The sequence below is a fragment of the Balaenoptera physalus genome, assembly GCF_965194825.1.
Source record: "Balaenoptera physalus genome assembly, chromosome: 3".
Taxonomy (NCBI): Eukaryota; Metazoa; Chordata; class Mammalia; order Artiodactyla; family Balaenopteridae; genus Balaenoptera; species Balaenoptera physalus.
The window spans coordinates 21,850,203-21,873,422 of record NC_138890.1 but is presented as its reverse complement, the minus strand read 5'-3'; the positions used below and the strand labels follow the sequence as shown (position 1 = coordinate 21,873,422).

Genomic DNA, 23,220 nt, shown 5'->3' with positions numbered 1-23,220 from the left:
GATTAAAGTTTTACTGAGCTCTGACCGCCACAGCAACAGGGAGGGAACCCAGCCCCACCCATCAACAGTCAAGTGGATTAAGGTTTTACTGAGCTCTGACCGCCACAGCAACAGTCAGCTCTACCCACCACCAGAGCCTACCATCAAGCCTCTTAGATAGCCTCAACCACCAGAGGGCAGAGAGCAGAAGCAAGAAAAACTACAATCCTGCAGCCTGTGGACCAAAAACCACAGTTACAGAAAGATAGAGAAGATGAAAAGGCAGAGGGCTATGTACCAGATGAAGGAACAAGAAAAAACCCCAGAAAAACAACTAAATGAAGTGGAGATAGGCAACCTTCCAGAGAAAGAATTCAGAATAATGATAGTGAAGATGATCCAGGACCTCGGAATAAGAATGGAGGCAAAGATCGAGAAGATGCAAGAAATGATTAACAAAGACCTAGAAGAATTAAAGAACAAACAAACAGAGATGACCAATACAATAACTGAAACGAAAACTACACTAGAAGGAATCAATAGCAGAATAACTGAGGCAGAAGAACGGATAAGTGACCTGGAAGACAGAATGGTGGAATTCACTGCTGCGGAACAGACTAAAGAAAAAAGAATGAAAAGAAATGAAGACAGCCTAAGAGACCTCTGGGACAACATTAAACGCAACAACATTCGCATTATAGGGGTCCCAGAAGGAGAAGAGAGAGAGAAAGGACCAGAGAAAATATTTGAAGAGATTATAGTCGAAAACTTCCCTAACATGGGAAAGGAAATAGCCACCCAAGTCCAGGAAGCGCAGAGAGTCCCATACAGAATAAACCCAAGGAGAAACACACCGAGACACATAGTAATCAAAGTGGCAAAAATTAAAGACAAAGAAAAATTATTGAAAGCAGCAAGGGAAAAACGACAAATAACATACAAGGGAACTCCCATAAGGTTAACAGCTGATTTCTCAGCAGAAACTCTGCAAGCCAGAAGGGAGTGGCATGATATACTTAAAGTGATGAAAGGGAAGAACCTACAACCAAGATTACTCTACCCGGCAAGGATCTCATTTAGATTTGATGGAGAAATCAAAAGCTTTACAGACAAGCAAAAGCTAAGAGAATTCAGCACCACCAAACCAGCTCTACAACAAATGCTAAAGGAACTTCTCTAAGTGGGAAACACAAGAGAAGAAAAGGACCTACAAAAACAAACCCAAAACAATTAAGAAAATGGTCATAGGAACATACATATCGATAATTACCTTAAACGTGAATGGATTAAACGCCCCAACCAAAAGACATAGACTGGCTGAATGGATACAAAAACAGGACCCATATATATGCTGTCTACAAGAGACCCACTTTAGACCTAGGGACACATACAGACTGAAAGTGAGGGGATGGAAAAAGATATTCCATGCAAATGGAAATCAAAAGAAAGCTGGAGTAGCTATACTCATATCAGATAAAATAGACTTTAAAATAAAGAATGTTACAAGAGACAAGGAAGGACACTACATAATGATCCAGGGATCAATCCAAGAAAAAGATATAACAATTATAAATATATATGCAACCAACATAGGAGCACCTCAATACATAAGGCAACTGCTAACAGCTATAAAAGAGGAAATCGACAGTAACACAATAATAGTGGGGGACTTTAACACTTCACTTACACCAATGGACAGATCATCCAAAATGAAAATAAATAAGGAAACAGAAGCTTTAAATGACCCAATAGACCAGATAGATTTAATTGATATATATAGGACATTCCATCCAAAAACAGCAGATTACACGTTCTTCTCAAGTGCGCACGGAACATTCTCCAGGATAGATCACATCTTGGGTCACAAATCAAGCCTCAGTAAATTTAAGAAAATTGAAATCATACCAAGCATCTTTTCTGAACACAACGCTATGAGATTAGAAATGAATTACAGGGAAAAAAACGTAAAAAAGACAAACACATGGAGGCTAAACAATACGTTACTAAATAACCAAGAGATCACTGAAGAAATCAAAGAGGAAATAAAAAAATACCTAGAGACAAATGACAATGAAAACACGACGACCCAAAACCTATGGGATGCAGCAAAAGCGGTTCTAAGAGGGACGTTTATAGCTATACAAGCCTACCTAAAGAAACAAGAAAAATCTCAAGTAAACAATCTAACCTTACACCTAAAGAAACTAGAGAAAGAAGAACAAACAAAACCCAAAGTTAGCAGAAGGAAAGAAATCATAAAGATCAGAGCAGAAATAAATGAGATAGAAACAAAGAAAACAATAGCAAAGATCAATAAAACTAAAAGTTGGTTCTTTGAGAAGATAAACAAAATTGATAAACCATTAGCCAGACTCATCAAGAAAAAGAGGGAGAGGACTCAAATCAATAAAATCAGAAATGAAAAAGGAGAAGTTACAACAGACACCGCAGAAATACAAAACATCCTAAGAGACTTCTATAAGCAACTTTATGCCAATAAAATGGACAACCTGGAAGAAATGGACAAATTCTTAGAAAGGTATAACCTTCCAAGACTGAACCAGGAAGAAACAGAAAATATGAACAGACCAATCACAAGTAATGAAATTGAAACTGTGATTAAAAATCTTCCAACAGGGGCTTCCCTGGTGGCGCAGTGGTTGAGAGTCTGCCTGCCAATGCAGGGGACACGGGTTCGAGCCCTGGTCTGGGAAGATCCCACATGCCGCGGAGCGGCTAGGCCCGTGAGCCACAATTACTGAGCCTGCGCGTCTGGAGCCTGTGCTCCGCAACAAGAGAGGCCGCGATAATGAGAGGCCCGCCCACCGCGATGAAGAGTGGTCCCCACTTGCCGCAACTAGAGAAGGCCCTCGCACAGAAAGGAAGACCCAACACAGCCATAAATAAATAAATAAATAAATAAATTAAAAAAAAAAAATCTTCCAACAAACAAAAGTCCAGGACCAGATGGCTTCACAGGTGAATTCTATCAAACATTTAGAGAAGAGCTAACACCCATCCTTCTCAAACTCTTCCAAAAAATTGCAGAGGAAGGAACACTCCCAAACTCATTCTATGAGGCCACCATCACCCTGATACCAAAACCAGACAAAGACACTACAAAAAAAGAAAATTACAGACCAATATCACTGATGAATATAGATGCAAAAATCCTCAACAAAATACTAGCAAACAGAATCCAACAACACATTAAAAGGATCATACACCACGATCAAGTGGGATTTATCCCAGGGATGCAAGGATTCTTCAATATACGCAAATCAATCAATGTGATACACCATATTAACAAACTAAAGAATAAAAACCATATGATCATCTCAATAGATGCAGAAAAAGCTTTTGACAAAATTCAACACCCATTTATGATAAAAACTCTTCAGAAAGTGGGCATAGAGGGAACCTACCTCAACATAATAAAGGCCATATATGACAAACCCACAGCAGACATCATTCTCAATGGTGAAAAACTGAAAGCATTTCCTCTAAGATCAGGAACGAGACAAGGATGTCCACTCTCACCACTATTATTCAACATAGTTCTGGAAGTCCTAGCCACGGCAATCAGAGAAGAAAAAGAAATGAAAGGAATACAAATTGGAAAAGAGGAAGTAAAACTGTCACTGTTTGCGGATGACATGATACTATACATAGGGAATCCTAAAACTGCCACCAGAAAACTGCTAGAGCTAATTAATGAATATGGTAAAGTTGCAGGATACAAAGTTAATGCACAGAAATCTCTTGCATTCCTATACACTAATGATGAAAAATCTGAAAGAGAAATTATGGAAACACTCCTATTTACCATTGCAACAAAAAGAATAAAATACCTAGGAATACACCTACCTAGGGAGACAAAAGACCTGTATGCAGAAAACTATAAGACACTGATGAAAGAAATTAAAGATGATACCAACAGATGGAGAGATATACCATGTTCTTGGATTGGAAGAATCAACATTGTGAAAATGAGTATACTACCCAAAGCAATCTACAGATTCAATGCAATCCCTATTAAATTACCAATGGCATTTTTTACGGAGCTAGAACAAATCATCTTAAAATTTGTATGGAGACACAAAAGACCCCGAATAGCCAAAGCAGTCTTGAGGCAAAAAAATGGAGCTGGAGGAATCAGACTCCCTGACTTCAGACTATACTACAAAACTACAGTAATCAAGACAATATGGTACTGGCACAGAAACAGAAACATAGATCAATGGAACAAGATAGAAAGCCCAGAGATTAACCCACGCACCTATGGTCAACTAATCTATGACAAAGGAGGCAAAGATGTACAATGGAGAAAAGACAGTCTCTTCAATAAGTGGTGCTGGGAAAACTGGACAGCTACATGTAAAAGAATGAAATTAGAATACTCCCTAACACCATACACAAAAATAAACTCAAAATGGATAAGAGACCTAAATATAAGACTGGACACTATAAAACTCTTAGAGGAAAACATAGGAAGAACACTCTTTGACATAAATCACAGCAAGATCTTTTTTGATCCACCTCCTAGAGTAATGGAAATAAAAACAAAAATAAACAAGTGAGACCTAATGAAACTTCAAAGCTTTTGCACAGCAAAGGAAACCATAAACAAGACGAAAAGACCACCCTCAGAATGGGAGAAAATATTTGCAAATGAATCAATGGACAAAGGATTAATCTCCAAAATATATAAACAGCTCATTCAGCTCAATATCAAAGAAACAAACACCCCAATCCAAAAATGGGCAGAAGACCTAAATAGACATTTCTCCAAAGAAGACATACAGACGGCCACGAAGCACATGAAAAGCTGCTCAACATCACTAATTATTAGAGAAATGCAAATCAAAACTACAATGAGGTATCACCTCACTCCTGTTAGAATGGGCATCATCAGAAAATCTACAAACAACAAATGCTGGAGAGGGTGTGGAGAAAAGGGAACCCTCTTGCACTGTTGGTGGGAATGTAAATTGATACAGCCACTATGGAGAACAATATGGAGGTTCCTTCAAAAACTAAAAATAGAATTACCATATGACCCAGCAATCCCACTACTGGGCATATACCCAGAGAAAACCGTAATTCAAAAAGACACATGCACCCGAATGTTCATTGCAGCACTATTTACAATAGCCAGGTCATGGAAGCAACCTAAATGCCCATCAACAGACGAATGGATAAAGAAGTTGTTGTACATATATACAATGGAATATTACTCAGCCATAAAAAGGAACGAAATTGAGTCATTTGTTGAGACGTGGATGGATCTAGAGACTGTCATACAGAGTGAAGTAAGTCAGAAAGAGAAAAACAAATATCATATATTAATGCATGTATGTGGAACCTAGAAAAATGGTACAGATGAGCCAGTTTGCAGGGCAGAAGTTGAGACACAGATGTAGAGAATGGACATATGGACACCAAGGGGGGAAAACTGCGGTGAGGTGGGGATGGTGGTGTGCTGAATTGGGCGATTGGGATTGACATGTATACACTGATATGTATAAAATTGATGCCTAATAAGAACCTGCAGTATAAAAAAACAAACAAAACAACTAATACTAAACTTTCATTGGGTTATTTGTATGGAAATATGTTAATATAAATGTTTCAGACATTACATGAAATTTCTAAAAATCTTATATTTGTATTTGTATGGAAATATGTATGGAAATATGTTAATATAAATGTTTCAGACATTACATGAAATTTCTAAAAATCTTATATTTGTATTTGTATGGAAATATGTATGGAAGTATGTTAATATAAATGTTTCAGACATTACATGAAATTTCTAAAAATCTTATATGTTCTGGTATAATGTTATAAGCAATAATCCTAGTTATTACTTTAAAATGTATATCTCAGAAATAACCAGTTTTCTTGTCAACTGCATTATTATGAACTTTCATCAAATCTTTTACCGTGGTCATTTTTAAGTCTTTTGTCATTTACAGACAGTTCTGGGTGTACTCTGATGATTTTGCAAATATGTTCCTATAAAAGGATTTCATCTTCAAGAAATTCATGGAAAAGACTCTGACAAGTACAGGTTTCTGGTAACTGACTGTACTGCTGAACTGAATGAATAAGCATTTTCAGAACTCTGATGAAAAACTGATGAACTCATAAAAGTGCTAACAAAAGATCAAGATGAAAAAAAACAATTAATTACATGGGACTGAGTGAACTGAGGAGGATGAGTATAATTTTTGTGACTTTCTGTCTGAATTTAAAAAAAAAAAAAATCCCACAAGGACTCAGAGGCAAAGAATATACAAATCAATTTTCACTGCAAAGTAAAGGAGCTGTTACAGTGGAGGATTACTGGACTGAATGTCAATATTATGACATAGTATGAGTGTGTTTCATGTTTGGTAATTGCAATCATTGTTGCTTTTGTTGTGGTCATCCATGTACAATGCTTGGTGTCAGTCTATTTATCTCTTGTAAAAATAAAATACAGTGTGTGTGTGTGGAAAAAAAAAAAAAAAGGAAGCAAATTAGAATTGTAAAATTGAAAGTTTCTATAAAACAATTACTTAATTGGCAATGTAATCATATGAAAACTGTGGACTCAAAATCTGCAGAACCTATGAAATTGTCTGGATTTTTGTTTTTCTTTTGTTTCAATATTTTTAAGAATTTTTAGTAAGCAAGAAATGTCTCAGATACCTTGAGGGGCTGGGTACAAAAGCAATAGAAATAAAAATCTCATCATGTAACTTTACTTAAACGTAGACACCAGTAAATCATCAATTTGTAATTTTCTAAAGCTCCTATACATAGTTTCCAGAAAAATAAAAGTGTCCTTAATAAAAAAAAAAAAAACAAAAAACAAAAAACAAAAGCTTGGTATAGTGACTGTCATGACTGGTGCCAGGAAGAATGCCATTGCCTAAGTGAGAAAAACTTCTACCTCCAAGTAACAGGGATAGGCAGACAGTAGAGATGTGTGCACAGCAGGCCAACTTTTTAGCTGGCGAGAGATAAATTTTGGGGGAGAGAATCTGGTGTAGGGAGGGGGCTTATACTGATGAGCACATTAAAACAAGGAGTAGGAAAAAAGTGTGGAGGAGGAAATGATAGTAAATCTGATGTCAGTGGTGATAGCAGATCTTACTTTGGCATAGAAGACCTTTTAGATGAGTGTGGATGGTCAACATTTAAGATCAACTACTGGAATGTTTGGAAGTGAGGTATTCAAGGAGCATTTGCTATGTGCAATGTGTTTTATAACATAAGATAATTATCAGCTTGCCCTGGTGTATCTTACAATTTATTTAGTCAAAATCCACCCACACAATATCTTCAGAAAGCAAGTGGAAGAAATAGTGAGGAAATAAGAATGCCGTGGGGGTCTGAGATGGTACGTGAACTCCACGCTTAGAGAACATTCATGAGGGAGCTAGAAACTGAACTGCACTGAGTAGTGGTTGGCATGCAGGAAAGAAAGGAAATACCACCAATAGAGGAATGACAGAGCACTAGAAAGGAGGTGGTGGGCTGACTAGGCAGTAAGAGGTTGGCATGACTGGACCACCACGACAAATAAGGCTTAATGGGAGAGTGGTGCCCAGAAAGAGACAGGCTCTAAGTAGCTCATTACTTTCAGGTCAGTCACAAGATAATATGGCTTCATTTCTAGGTGCTGGAGATTCTCATTCCGTTTCACTAGTCCCTCCCCTGACCACTTTTTTCATATCTTGTTGTATTTCATCTCACACACTCTAGGCAAGGGGGAAAATATTCATGTTTCAAAAAAATAAACTAGCTCCCAACAAATTTTCTCAGACTCCTCTGAATAACTACCACACACCCTCCCAGTCATACCTTTACATGATTTTCATTTAAATTGGCTCACTTACCTGGCATTTCCTGATGATCTAACCTGTCACTGGTGCTCCAGCTGATACTGTGATTGCTACTGGCTATTTTATAGTCTGGAATGAAAAGTGGTAACAATAGAGCCTCTTGTGTTTTATGTTTTGTCAAATGCTGGGTGTATTTCTGGCATTTCGTACGTAACAAGTGTAACAAAGCAGGCCCGGACCGAAGGATATGGCATCTGCTGGCCTCTGGCACAACAAAGGTGGCAAGCCCAGTGGTCTCCGACCTGTAGGGTAGTGATAGACGGCCCTGGGAAATGAGGCTTTTATCACAATCTACATGAAAAAAGAAATAGTGCCTCCAGTGTATCTCCATGAACACTAGAAAAGCCTGAGTGGAAATTACCTACACCCAGGAGACAAGTGCTTTGCTTAATGAGGGTGTTAATCCTACAGTCGCTCTCTGAGAGGTGTACATTGCCAAGCACAGAAACTTAGAGTCACTTAAAGTTACTAGGGTGTATGGTGTTAGGGAGTGTTCTAATTTCATTCTTTTACATGTAGCTGTCCAGTTTTCCCAGCACCACTTATTGAAGAGGCTGTCTTTTCTTTATTGTATATTCTTGCCTCCTTTATTAAAAATAAGGTGACCATATGTGCGTGGGTTTCTCTCTGGGCTTTCAATCCTGTTCCATTGATCTATATTTCTGTTTTTGTGCCAGTACCATACTGTCTTGATTACTGCCGCTTTGTAGTATAGTCTGAAGTCAGGGAGTCTGATTCCTCAGCTCTGTTTTTTTTTTTTTCTCAAGGTTGCTTTGGCTATTCAGGGGTCTCTTGTGTCTCCATACAAATTTTAAAATTTCTTGTTCTACTTCTGTAAAAAATGCCATTGGTAATTTGATAGGGATTGCATTGAATCTGTAGATTGCTTTGGGTAGTATAGTCATTTTCACAATATTGATTCTTCCAATCCAAGAACATGGTATATCTCTCCATCTGTTTGTGTCAGCTTTGATTTCTTTCATCAGTGTCTTATACTTTTCTGAGTACAGATCTTTTACCTCCTTAGGTAGGTTTATTCCTAGGTATTTTATCCTTTTTGTTGCAATGGTAAATGGGATTGTTTCCTTAATTTCTCTTTCTGGTCTTTCGTTGTTAGTGTATAGGAATGCAAGAGACTTCTGTGCATTAATTTTGTATCCTGCAACTTTACCAAATTCATTGATTAGCTCTAGTAGTTTTCTGGTGGCATCTTTAGGATTCTCTATGTATAGTATCATGTCATCTGCAAACAGTGACAGCTTTACTTCTTCTTTTCTGATTTGGATTCCTTTTATTTCTTTTATTTCTCTGATTGCTGTGGCTAAAACTTCCAAAAGTATGTTGAATAATAGTGGTGAAAATAAACTCAAAATGAATTCAAGACCTAAATGTAAGGCCACACACAATACAACCCTCAGAGGAAAACATAGGCAGAACACTCTATGACATAAATCACAGCGAGATCCTTTTTGACCCACCTCCTAGAGAAATGGAAATAAAAACAAAAATAAACAAATGGGACCTAATGAAACTTAAAAACTTTTGCACAGCAAAGGAAACCATAAACAAGATGAAAAGACAACCCTCAGAATGGGAGAGAATATTTGCAAATGAAGCAACTGAGAAAGGATTAATGTCCAAAATTTACAAGCAGCTCATGCAGCTCAACAGCAAAAAAACAAACAACCCAATCCAAAAATGGGCAGAAGACCTAAATAGACATTTCTCCAAAGAAGATATACAGATTGCCAACAAACACATGAAAGGATACTCAACATCACTTATCATTAGAGAAATGCAAATCAAAACTACAGTGAGGTTATCACCTCACACCAGTCAGAATGGCCATCAGCAAAAAATCTACAAACAATAAATGCTGGAGAGGGTGTGGAGAAAAGGGAACCCTCTTGCACTGTTGGTGGAATGTAAATTGATACAGCCACTATGGAGAACAGTATGGAGGTTCCCTACAAAAGTAAAAATAGAACTATCATACGACCCAGCAATCCCACTACTGGGCATATACCCTGAGAAAACCATAATTCAAAAAGAGTCATGTACCACAAAGTTCACTGTAGCTCTATTTACAATAGCCAGGACATGGAAACAACCTAAGTGCCCATCGACAGATGAATGGATAAAGAAGATGTGGTATATCTATACAATGGAATATTACTCAGCCATAAAAAGAAACGAAATTGAGTTATTTGTACTGAGGTGGATGGACCTAGAGTCTGTCATACCAAGTAAAGTAAGTCAGAAAGAGAAAAACAAATACCATATGCTAACACATATACATGGAATCAAAAAAAAAAAGGTTTTTAAGAATCTAGGGGCAGGACAGGAATAAAGATGCAGACATAGAGAATGGACTTGAGGATATGGGGAGGGGGAAGGGTAAGCTGGGACGAAGTGAGAGAGTGGCATGGACATATATACACTACCAAATGTAAAATAGATAGCTAGTGGGGAGCAGCCACATAGCACAGGGAGATCAGCTCGGTGCTTCGTGACCACCTAGAGGGGTGGGGTAGGGAGGGTGGGAGGGAGACGCAAGAGGGAGGAGACATGGGGATATAAGTATATGTATAGCTGATTCACTTTGTTATAAAGCAGAAACTAACACACCATTGTAAAGCGATTATACTCCAATAAAGATGTTAAAAAAAGAATCAATCATCCTTGGAAGGCATTACTTCGACTGTTTACTAAACAGAGCAAGTAGAGAAAATTGATCCCACAGTGGCTAATGTTAATTTTTTCTTCCTTTTTCTCCCCCTAATCAAATATAGCTTTCTTTTAAAAGCAAAAAAATTATAATAATAAAAAATAAAATAAAGTTTCTAGGGTGGTAAACCTAAGATGAGTAGAGATAGTTTCAGGAGACACTCTTTCAATTAGAAAAAGAAAAGAAACTGTTGACCCTTGATACTCATTTAACACAATATTTTAATCAAGAATAGGAAGGTGATAAAGATTAAGAACTTCCTTTCAAATTTATTTTGGGAGACTGTTTTTGCTGAAAAGGTGTCTAATGAAAAATTTTATTACTTCTTGATGTTATAAAGTATTTGCAAGCTGTTATTTAGACAACAGAAATGCAGAATTTTGTTAACCCACATAATAGTGGGTTTTTTCCTTTTGCTTTTTATAGACTAAATGAAAGTTTTAAGAGATTGGCTACTATTATTTTCTCCATCTGTTGAAAATGATGTGTATCTTCATCTTTACATCTAGGGAGAAGGAAGTATCCATGAAAATGATGAACTTTAGAGGTTGCAATAATTTATGTGGTGACCACAGTGGTTAGAAATGTGATTGACTAATATTGTACAAAATCATTATAATCCATTACAGAGATTAAAAAGTTGAATTCATGCAGTAAACTGGCTACAAAAGAAATGGACCAGTTAAAGAATATTTTACAATGTTTTGATTGCATGAAAAATCAACATGATGGTTGTCTTAGGTAATTATTTGTTTTTCCTCAAAAGTAAAATTTAAAAAAAAAAAGTAAAATGAGCTTGTCCTTCATGAATGTGGACTACTGCCAAAAGGGTTAATATTTCCAAAACCTTCAGTAAGATTAGGTTACATAAAAACAAATGCCACAGCCCATTAAAAAAGCAGGCATTGGGCTTCCCTGGTGGCGCAGTGGTTGGGAATCTGCCTGCTAATGCAGGGGACACGGGTTCGAGCCCTGGTCTGGGAGGATCCCACATGCCGCGGAGCCACTGGGCCCGTGAGCCACAATTGCTGAGCCTGCGCGTCTGGGGCCTGTGCTCCGCAACTGGAGAGGCCGCGACGGTGGGAGGCCCGCGCACCGCGATGAGGAGTGGCCCGCACTTGCCACAACTGGAGAAAGCCGTCGCACAGAAACAAAGACCCAACACGGCCATAAATAAATAAATAAATTAATTTAAAAAAAAAAAAAAAAGCAGGCATTTAGGGCTTCCCTGGTGGCGCAGTGGTTGAGAATCTGCCTGCTAATGCAGGGGACACGGGTTCGAGCCCTGGTCTGGGAAGATCCCACATGCCGTGGAGCAACTGGGCCCGTGAGCCACAACTACTGAGCCTGCGCCTCTGGAGCCTGTGCTCCGCAACAGAGAGGCTGCGATAATGAGAGGCCCGCGCACCGCGATGAAGTGGCCCCCGCTTGCCACAACTAGAGGAAGCCCTTGCACAGAAAACGAAGACCCAACATAGCAATCAATCAATCGATCAATAAATAAATCTAAAAGTATTTTTTAAAAAAAGCAGGCATTTAATTTTTATGGTGTATATTTAAATCTACAGAAATCTATGATTTAAAAAGAGCCATGTAATTTAATTAGTATTAATCAGGGTTGATTTAATAGAAGGCAGAAGAAAGTTCCTGCTCTCTGTACATTAAGGAAAACCAAAAAATAAATCCCAAGTTATGAGAGATGGATGCACAGTCACTTAAACCCCCCAGATTTAATCTAAAGACTTAATCAACACTGTCTAAAAGGTTATATTATATTAGTACGAATACAGCTAACCAAACCAAATGTATATTTCTACTTTCATAAAAGTTAAGAGCTTAATTATTTAGGATTCGAGATAAATTTGGCAGCATTAAGGAAATGTAGTATATTCTAGTACAAAACATCTAAAATGTTGCGAAAGGCCTCCGACAGAGACTCAAAGGCAAATATAGATGAATAATAACCTCATACATTTCCTTGAATCAATGGTGATTCTAATATAGATGAATAATAACTTCATACATTTTCCTTGAATCAGTGGTGATTCCATCATGTGCCCATTTGACCAACTTGTACTGAGCACACACTATATGTCAGGCATCATGTTAAGCATGGAAGTATATATATGTTAGGATCCATTCACAGAGCTATGCAGTAGACAAGTGATTACAATCACAGACAATTACAATACCTGTGGGTCAAGAACCTTGGAAGAAGAGCACACAGGTTAGTACAGGACCATGGAAGGACATCCAGTCCAGCTTAGGAGGAATAAGAAAAGGCTTCCCAGAGGAGGTGCTGCCTGGTTGAAACCTTGTAAAAGAAGTTACCACAGGTTGGGTCACTTGAGATCGTTGGAATGGATGCAGTTCCTGTCGGGCGCATAATACTTTTTAAAAATGTCTTGTGGGAGGGAGACTCAAGAGGGAGGGGATATGGGGATATATGTATACATATAGCTGATTCACTTTGTTATACAGCAGAAACTAACACAATGTAAAGCAATTATAAAGATGTTTTTTTAAAAAAAAGTCTCTTCTTCCGTTACAGTGTGTGTTTTGCAAGGACACATTCATTTTTTTAGCCCATTTTATGAGCTCTATTGTGCTGGTGTTTTATGCAAGTTGATGACTAGTGACTAATGAAAACAATGTTAGTGCACTGTTGCTGCATAAGCGTAATGTGATGTGGTTTTGCACTTAACAGAAGCTCTAGTTGTGAATGTTCACAAAAAGCCTCTTCTGTGATGAGCTGCTTTTAGTGAGTCTCGCCAGTGGTTTTACACCTGCAGAGCATTGAGGGCTGGGCTGACTTTTGACAGGACTGGAATTGCTTCATATTGTGATCCTAAATGTATATTCACTATATTCCATAGAGCATCCCTTAATAAGTATTTTATGACTGGAAAACAAATAAACAACAACAAAACAAACAAACAAGAAGAAGAAGGAAGGTCAGGGCAGGACAGGCAAAGAGAAGAGAATGTAAGGATGGTGAGAGAAGGCAGGGCGGGTTCAGGAGTGTAGGGCATTGCTCACTAGGGCAAGAATGCAGAGGACTGGGTAGGAAGCTCACAAGGTGAGGTTAGAGAGCAGGTGGGGGCCCCTATTGGCCTTAAGTTGCTTCAATTCTCCGGAAGATACCAGAAAGCTATTGAGGGATTTAATCTGTTTTTCAATAAGTTCCTTTTGGCTTTAGTGTAGAGGATGAATAGGAGAGTGCTAAACTGGGTACAGGGAGATCAGTTAGGAGAAATGACACCAGCCTGGACCCAAGTACGGGCAGTAGGTATGGAGAAGAGAGTACCCGTTTGAGAGACAAGTCTTTAAGATATATAATTAACAAAAGTTTATCAGCGATTTAGTTTGGAGGGGTGTAGGAAGGAAGAATGGATAGACTCCTAGATTTCCTGCTTGAGTAATCCAGGGCCTCAAATGATATGGTCAGGACTTTGAAACTTGGAGGGAAGGATGGCTGTCAGCAGTATGCCAGCAAAAGAGGTGCTGCTTTCTCCTCACATCTAGTATCAGCTGATGGAGGGATGCTGACTGGACCAGGTCAGGCTATGTGTCTGCCTGACACATAGTTACTTCCCATCAGGACCACATGGAGTGAAGAAGGAATTTCCCAAAGAAAAGGGAAGCAGAAGAGGGGGCTGGGTATGTGAGAAGGAGTGTGGAGCAAGCAGAAACAACAGCTACCATGGTCTGCTGTACAAGCTGAGAGTAAGAGTCAAGAGAGATGTCTGATAGCAAATTATGGCTATGGATATGGAAGTTAAGAGAGTTCTGTGCTAGAGATCAATTTGGGTGTCAACACTGGCAGATAGGCCTGAATATGATTGTGCAGGCAGAAGGCAGAAAGGGAAGAGAAGAGAGCCAAAGATGGAGTGCTGGAGTGAGGAAAAGAAGTCCCCAATGGTCCAAGATGGAATGGTCTCAGAGATGGAAGGAAAACCAGAAAAGCAGTGTCACAGCAATCAAGGGTAAAGACAATTTCAGGAGGGTAGACTTAATCAACAGTGATAACTGCCTCGAAGAAATAGAGATAAGGCATTTGGCAGGTTGGAGGTGACTCTCGTATGAACCAGCTCCATGGAGGTTCTAAGCAGGGACGGGAAATCAGATTACAGAAAGTTGATGAGTGAATAGAAAGGAAGTGGAGACACAAATACAAAGCGCTCTGCTGAGAAGCTTGACACTAAAGAGAAGGAAAAAAGAGTTTATAGCTGGAGTTGGGGTAGAAAGATCTAAACATATCTCTATAAGGGAAGAGAAGTGGTTGAGTAGGAGATGTGAGACAGGTACAGAAGAGTCCTCACAGAAAGGTGCAGTACTGCTTCTAGAAAAACATTTTTTTTTCTAAAGCAAGTTCACTTAAACCCAAATGTGCTCAAAGGAAACCATGTGAGAAAGGAAAACATTTTCAAGAACAGGTCAGATAGGATTAATATACTCTGGGACAGGAATATACACAAACACAACCAAAAACATACAAGGGAACGTAGGCTGCTAGATAAAAGCTGAAATGAGTTAATCCACAGCACCAAAATACACTGTGCTGTCTAGCATCAGTTCTTACTCATCATGAGGACATACATCGTCATTATGGGCAGAGGAAAACACAACCTGAAAAACATGGAGAATACCCCAAACAGACAAAAGGCACAATTTGTAGAAGCTTGGTAAACTAAGCATTACTTTCAGCGGTGGAAACATAGCATGATACCTTGGGGAAATTACTGGGGCCTGAAAAACGACAAAAGTTTGGAAATTCTATTCCTTTGCTTTTGGGAAGTCTCCTGTATAGATAATTTCATGATTGATTTCATTGGTTCACTCAACCATTCAACGAATCCTGATGGAGGATTTATTATGCGCTAAGCATAGTCTGACAACATCAGCAAGAGAGCACAGGTTCTTAAGGAAAATGGGGTGGTGGCTGTGCTTGGAAAAAGCATATTCAATTCATCTACTGTCTTTGGAATAGAAATACACAGTAAAACCTGTCACGATTCTTCTTGGCTGTTGGAATATACAGAGGATACTGTGTAAAACACATTGTAGGGCACATTGGCTTTAAAAGGTGGCGAACCACTGGCCTAAGGATTCAGGTATTTCTCTTTAGAAAAGATTCAGTAAGATGAAATCTGAAGATTCATTCCTCCTCCATTAAATTCAATTTCTAATTACAGGCTATGAAGCAGGCAAAACAAGGAGAACGTGTATGTTTATGGAAATATAGATATAAATGCGATTGACTATTAGCTCTTCTTTGTTCTTACCAGTTTAGTTCCCTTCACTTAATCAACCCATTTCTACTACTGCCCATAACTTCAGGGTTAGGAACCTCAAATACCTATCTGAGATAGCAACTTCTAGATTTGCCTCATAAACAGGAGCCAAGTCTCCTGAAAGGGGAAGAGGAGAGCTTAGTGTTACTGCTATAAGCTGTGTTAAGTGATGGTTATAGCTGGCATAGTGTGAGATAGAAAACGAGATACAGTCTGTCCCGGGCTCAGAAATACACATTGATAAACACATTCTCATGAAGGTCCAAAACAAGGATGGCAGGGGAGACTACAGGAGGAAAATAAGTATTTAGGCTTTGTCTTAGCCCAACTGCCTGTTTGCTTTTCCACATCCATTTCTGCCTTTCTGGTCCTGAGAAGGCCTATTCAAATGACTAAGCTAACAATGCCACACACAGCATATGAGTGTACAGCGTACCCTGTAGGTGTAAGAACTTGGCTTTGTTCTGCCCTTGTTCTTGAACAAAAACTTCTTCTTTGTTAGCCTCCCAAATGTTCCTTGTCGTTATGCAGAAATACATTAATTGTGAAACAAAATAAATTATGTACCTTTTGGGAAACAAAATTAAAAGAAAAAACCATACACATAAATACACATATGCACGATGAAACTGTTCCTTCTTGCATGTGTCTCAGAGTTATAGCTAACACCTGTGGCCACACAAGGGGCAGACTTGGCAGCTGCAGAACCCAGATGTCAGACACTGGATTGTATGTGTCTGGCGCACTCCTAAGTGGGAGGCCATCTCCTTAACTGACCTCTGAAATGGTCTATTGTCTGACTCCCTCTCTGGCCTGGGTAGTCACTAACAAGCTGTCTGTGAGCCTGGTTCAGAGTTAGCAATACTGATGTGTTGTTCTGGATGCAGTTATCCTTTGCCTTACCTTTGACTGTAAGGAATTTATTTCCTTTGTAGGGGTGAAAATTGGGACTGGGCAAATTCTTGACAAAGAATTATATTCAGGTTTCTTCCAAGGACAAATAAGATGCTTTTTGCTTTGATTGGTATTTTTCGTCACAGAAATTGGATGAGATCAACTTTATATTTTAGCACACAGTGTTTTGGTTAATCAGAAGTAAAAATAAGAGTTTCTTGGGCACCTCCCCCCTCTGATAAAAGACTGAGTTTCCTTATACTGCTTCTTAAAATTACTTCTCAAAGGTTGAAAATGAACCATTTCTTTCTTTAGAAACTTCAGGAGCTACAACTTTGTCTTTGCTATTACTAAAAAAAAAAAAAGTGTATCTATTGTAGAGAAGAGCTCTTTGTATCATGAATTCTCTTGGTTCTTTAAAGAGGAACATGGTTACACTATAACCTTGCCTCCACACTACTTGCTGAAGAATGACATTATGTGTAAGATACAATCATCACGGGAAGGAGATGGGAAAAGGCCAAGTATCTAAGAGGGCTCCACTCACAATGCAACACTTGTAGCCTTGCAGGGAAGGTCTATTGTGGACACAGCTACAGTCATGGCCAGTTAAGGAAAAACACATCTGATATTTATAGGAAGATGAATTCTGGGGAAATTATAGAATATATTATCATATCCAATGTCAAATAGTATTCACCTGCACCACGTAAAATGTTCCAAATTATCTTTATTGACTTTTATAAAAATGTAAATATGTATCTTGGCCGTCACTGATTTATATTTGGGGGGAAAAGGGATTGCATAATCATGAGTTCCAATATGAAAAAGTAAGTGATTGAGAAAGAAAGAAAGAAATAGATAGATAGGTAGATAGGAGAGAAGAGGCATATCTCTCATAGGGAAGAATTCCAAATAATTTAGGTGGCTATTCACCCCTCAAGAAGGTGAAGCTTAATTCCCTATCCCTTCAGTGTTGGCTATGCCTTGCGATTTAATTCCAAAGAGTAGAGTTTGAAAAGGATGGGGAGAGAGGTACTTTACAGTGGAGAAACCTGGCGAACACGACCTTGGCCAGGTGATAATGGTTAACAGCAATATGTCATGTTGATAGCATGTATCCTCGATATGATATGATCTCATCGAAGGGCACTTTACCTTTGCAGTCTTCCTCCCAAAACCCATAACCGTAGTCTCATCATTTGAAAATATTAGGTTAAACCCCAGTTGAGGGACATTCTACAAAACACTTGACCGGTACTCCACAAAACTGTCATGGCTGTCGTAAACAAGAAATGTCTGAGAAATTGTCACAGCCAAAAGGAGGCTAAGGAGACATGACTAAATGGAAAGTGTTATGCTGGATGGGATGCTGGAAGGGCAAAAGGACATTAGAAGAAAACAGAAATCTAAATAGAGTGTGGACTTTAGTCAATAGTAATGTCTCAATTACTTAGTTGTAGCAAACGTATCGTAGTAATTAATGTACGATGTTCAAAATAGTGAAACCTGGCTGAGAGGTATACAGGAACTCTGCACTATTTTCGTAACTTTTTAATAAATTTGTAACTATATATTCTAAAATAAAGCATTTCTTAAATTTAAAAAAAAAAGGTGATCAACATATTGCTTTATTGACTGTAGCAGAGTTCCTATGCATCATTCTTTTTCTCTTTTTCACCCCACCTATCCACCAAACCATATGGCATAAAGAGTCATTTTCCTGACACATAAGAATTCTCTGTCTTTCAGGCCAATGTAGTGTAAATGACGTGAAACTTGTGAAAATTGTAGATTTCCCAATAATATTTTGGTCATGCCCTTAGTAATATGACACTAATGCTCAAAAGATAATATCCACAAACCCGTATTTCTCGACAGCTTAAAAGGTGTAACATCCTTCAACCACGTATCCAATATACTTATATTGCATGTGAATGTTATTAATGACATTATTAATAAGACAATGTATTAACCTCTGAAGGTAACATACTCTTTGTTAGATTACAGTGTTCATTTATTGATCAGTTGTTATCATGAGAGGTAAGGGGGTAGGGTCCATACACCACTGTTTTAGAACATGGATGAGATTACTTCTTTGCTACTCCATTCTGTCCTTTAGAATGATAATAAATCAGGTCTCTGGGAATTTTAGAAAATATTTCTTTCTACATACTGTTTTCTTTCTTCCTTTTTTTTTTTTTTTTTCTCCTGAGTTTGCAAGACTTAAATTGCATCAGCCAAATAGTTGCTGTTATAAGATGTTATAAGGGAGTGGTGTTTTGGTTTTGTTTTGATGGTTAGCATTTTTTAGCAATATAGTATTTTTTTTTTTTTTTTTTATGGCTGTGTTGGGTCTTCGTTTCTGTGCGAGGGCTTTCTCTAGTTGTGGCAAGCGGGGGCCACTCTTCATCGCAGTGCGCGGGCCTCTCACTATCGCGGCCTCTGTTATTGCGGAGCACAGGCTCCAGACGCGCAGGCTCAGTAATTGTGGCTCACGGGCCCAGTTGCTCCGCGGCATGTGGGATCTTCCCAGACCAGGGCTCGAACCCGAGTCCCCTGCATTGGCAGGCAGATTCTCAACCACTGCACCACCAGGGAAGCCCTAGTATTTTTTAATCATTTAAACAATTTTTATTTTATATTGGAGTATAGTTGATTAACAGTGTTATGTGAGTTTCAGGTATACAGCAAAGTGATTCAGTTATACATGTATCTATTCTTTTTCAAATATTTTTCCCGTTTACGTTATTACAGAATATTGAGCATAGTTCCCTGTGCTATACAGCAGGTCTTTGTTGGTTATCTATTTTAAATATAGCAGTGTATACATGTTAATCCCAAACTCCCAATCTGTTACCCGCCTCAACCTTCCCTGCTGGTAACCATAAATGCAATTTCTAAGTCTGTGAGTCTCTTTCTGTTTTGTAACTAAGTTCATTTGGATAATTTTTTTAGATTCTGCATATAAGCAACACCATATGATATTTGCCTTTTTTTGTCTGACTTACTTCACTTAGTATGAGAATCTCTAGGTCCATCCATATTGCTGCAAATGGCATTATTTCATTCTTTTTAATGGCTGAGTAATATTCCATTGTATATATGTACCACTTCTTCTTTATCCATTCATCTGTCAATGGACATTTAGGTTGCTTCCATGTCTTGGCTATTGTAGGCAGCACTGCAGTGAACATTGGGGTGCATGTATCCTTTCGAATCAGGTTTTTCTCTGGATATATGCACAAGAGTGGGATTGCTGGATCATATGGTAGCTCTATTTTTAGTTTTTTTAAGGAACCTCCATACTGTTCTCCATAGCGGCTGTACCAATTTACATTCCCACCAACAGTGTAGGAAGTTTCCCTCTTCTCCACACCCTCACCAGCATTTACTGTTTGTAGGCTTTTTGATGATGACAATCTGACTGGTGTGAGGTGATATCGCTTTGTTGTTTAGATTGGCATTTCTCTAATAATTAGTGATGTTGAGCATCTTTTCATGTGCCTCTTGGCCATCTGTATGTCTTCTTTGGAGAAATGTCTATTTAGGTCTTCTGCCCATTTTTTGATTCGGTTGTTTGTTTTTTGGATATTGAGCCATATATCTTTAATCCATTTAGGTCTTTATGTTTGCATATGGTGTTAAAGAATGTTCTAGTTTCATTCTTTTACATGTAGCTGCCCAGTTTCCCCAGCACCATTTATTGAAGAGACTTGTCTTTTCTCCATTGTATAGTCTTGCCTCCTTTGTTGTAGATTAATTGACCCATAGGTGCATGAATTTATTTCAGGGCTTTCTATCCTGTTCCATTCATCTATATTTCTGTTTTTGTGCCATTACTATACTGTTATGATGACTGTAGATTTGTAGTATAGTCTGAAGTCAGGGAGCCTAATTCCTCCAGCTCTGTTTTTCTTTCTTAAGATTGCTTTGGCTATTCGGGGTCTTTTGTGCCTCCATACAAATTTTAAGATTTTTTGTTCTAGTTCTGTGAAAAATGCCATTGGTAATTTGATAGGGATTGCACTGAATCTGTAGATTGCCTTGGGTACTATAGTCATTTTGACAATATTGATTCTTCCAATACAAGAACATGGTGTATCTTTCCATCTTTTTGTGTCATCTTTGATTTCTTTCATCAGGGGCTTACAGTTTTTGAAGTACAGGACTTTTGTCTCCTTAGGTAGGTATTTTATTCTTTTTGATGTGATGGTAAATGGAATTGTTTCTTTAATTTCTCTTTCTGATTTTTCATTGTTAGTGTACAGAAATACATCAGATTTCTGTGTATTAATTTTGTATCCTGCAACTTTCCCAAATTCATTGATGAGCTCTAATAGTTTTCTGGCAGCATCTTTAGGATTCTCTATGTATAGTATCATGTCATCTGCAAACAGTGACAGTTTTACATCCTTTTCCAATTTGGATTCCTTTTACTTCTTTTTCTTCTCTGATTGCCATGGCTAGGACTTCCAAACTATGTTAAATAAAAGTGTTGAGAGTGGATATCCTTGTCTTGTTCCTGATCTTAGAGGAAATGCTTTCAGCTTTTTTACCATTGAGCTGTAGGTTTGTCATACATGGCCTTTATTACGATGACGTATGTTCCCTCTATGCCCACTTTCTGGAAAGTTTTTACCATAAATGTGTGTTGAATTTTGTCAAAAGCTTTTTCTGCATCTATTGAGATGATCATATGGTTTTTATTCTTCAATTTGTTGATGGGGTTTATCACACTGATTTGCAGATATTGAAAAATCCTTGCATCCCTGGGATAAATCCCACTTGATCATGGTGTATGATCCTTTTAATGTATTGCTGGATTCAGTTTGCTAGTATTTTGTTAAGGATTTTTGTGTCTAGTGGCCTGTAGTTTTCTATTTTTGTGATATCTTTGGTTTTGATATCAGGGTGATGGTGGCCTCATAGAATGAGTTTGGGAGTGTTCCTTCCTCTGCGAGTTTCTGGAATAGTTTCAGAATGATAGGTGTTAACTCTTCTTTAAATGTTTGATAGAATTTGCCTGTGAACCTACCTGGTCCTGGACTTTTGTTTGTTGAGAGTTGTTTTGTTTTTTTGGCTACATTTGGTCTTTGTTGCTGCACATGGGCTTTCTCTAGTTGTGGCGAGCGGGGATACTCTTCGTTGCGGTGTGTGGGCTTCTCCTTATGGTGGCTTCTCTTGTTGTGGAGCATGGGCTCTAGGCACGCGGGCTTTAGTTGTAGCACGTCGGCTCAGCAGTTGTGGCTCATGGGCTCTAGAGTGCAGGCTCAGTAGTTATGGTGCACGGGCTTAGCTGTTCCGTGGCATGTGGGATCTTCCCAGACCAGGGATCGAACCCATGTCCTCTGCACTGGCAGGTGGATTCTTTTTTTTTTTTTTTTTTTAATTTAATTAATTTATTTATTTACTTTTGGCTGTGTTGGGTCTTCGTTTCTGTGCGAGGGCTTTCTCTAGTTGCGGCAAGCGGGGCCCACTCTTCATCGCGGTGCGCGGGCCTCTCACTATCGCGGCCTCTCCTGTTGCGGAGCACAGGCTCCATACGCACAGGCTCAGTAGTTGTGGCTCACGGGCCTAGTTGCTCCGCGGCATGTGGGATCTTCCCAGACCAGGGCTCGAACCCGTGTCCCCTGCAGAAAGTAAATATGTTTCCTAGTCTGCCATCTTGAGCTGAAAATCCCTGTTGATTTTAGCATCCAGTGTTCCCATGGGAAAACACCCCACCTTGGCATTAATAGATGTAACACTCAAGATTTCAGCTTTTCTTGAGCAATCACTAAGGATTTAATATGTGGTCGTTTCTAATGGGAAAATACTAGCTATCTCATGGCGTTGATTTGAGGATTAAATCAGATAATGAACATGAAAATGCTTTGTAAGGTTTAAAAATCTGTAAAAATGCTTTTTGTTATTATTTGATTTGTTGCTATTTCAACTGTAGCTGACAGTTGTTTATGACCTTGCTTATGTGAGAAAATGCCTTCTGGTTTATTGTTTTGAAAGCCAGAATATATTTTTCAATAGCTGAATGGAAATGGCATCATTTGTGAAGGTTAAGGGTGAAGGCATAAATGTTTCTTGACACCTATCACTTTACAATATTTTCAGGAACTAACTGCCTCATGTATTCCTCTTCCAAATTTTGCTGAGCACCTCCTACCAGCCAGATGCCTTCCATCAGGTGTTGGAAAGCATTTTCTGGATTTTAAATATCTTAGGCTTTGTGGGCCATATACAGTTTCTGTAGCTTCTCCTCCTCTTTCTTCTTCAACAAGCTTTCTGAAGGTGAGAACCATTATTAGCTCACAGTCACACAGATCCAGGCTGAGAACCTGATTTGATTTGTGGCCATTATTTGCCAATTCCTGCTCTGCGTCCTCACTGAGGAGGAGGCACATTTTTGAGTAAATCACTTCTTTGAATCAGC

General features: G+C 38.6%; 1 protein-coding gene across 6 annotated transcripts in view; it reads right to left on the bottom strand.

Annotated features, from left to right (window-relative positions):
• The window catches only part of LOC309658223 (uncharacterized protein), a 184,892-nt gene that overhangs the window by 95,774 nt on the left and 65,898 nt on the right, over nt 1-23,220 (bottom strand). The window lies entirely within an intron of this gene.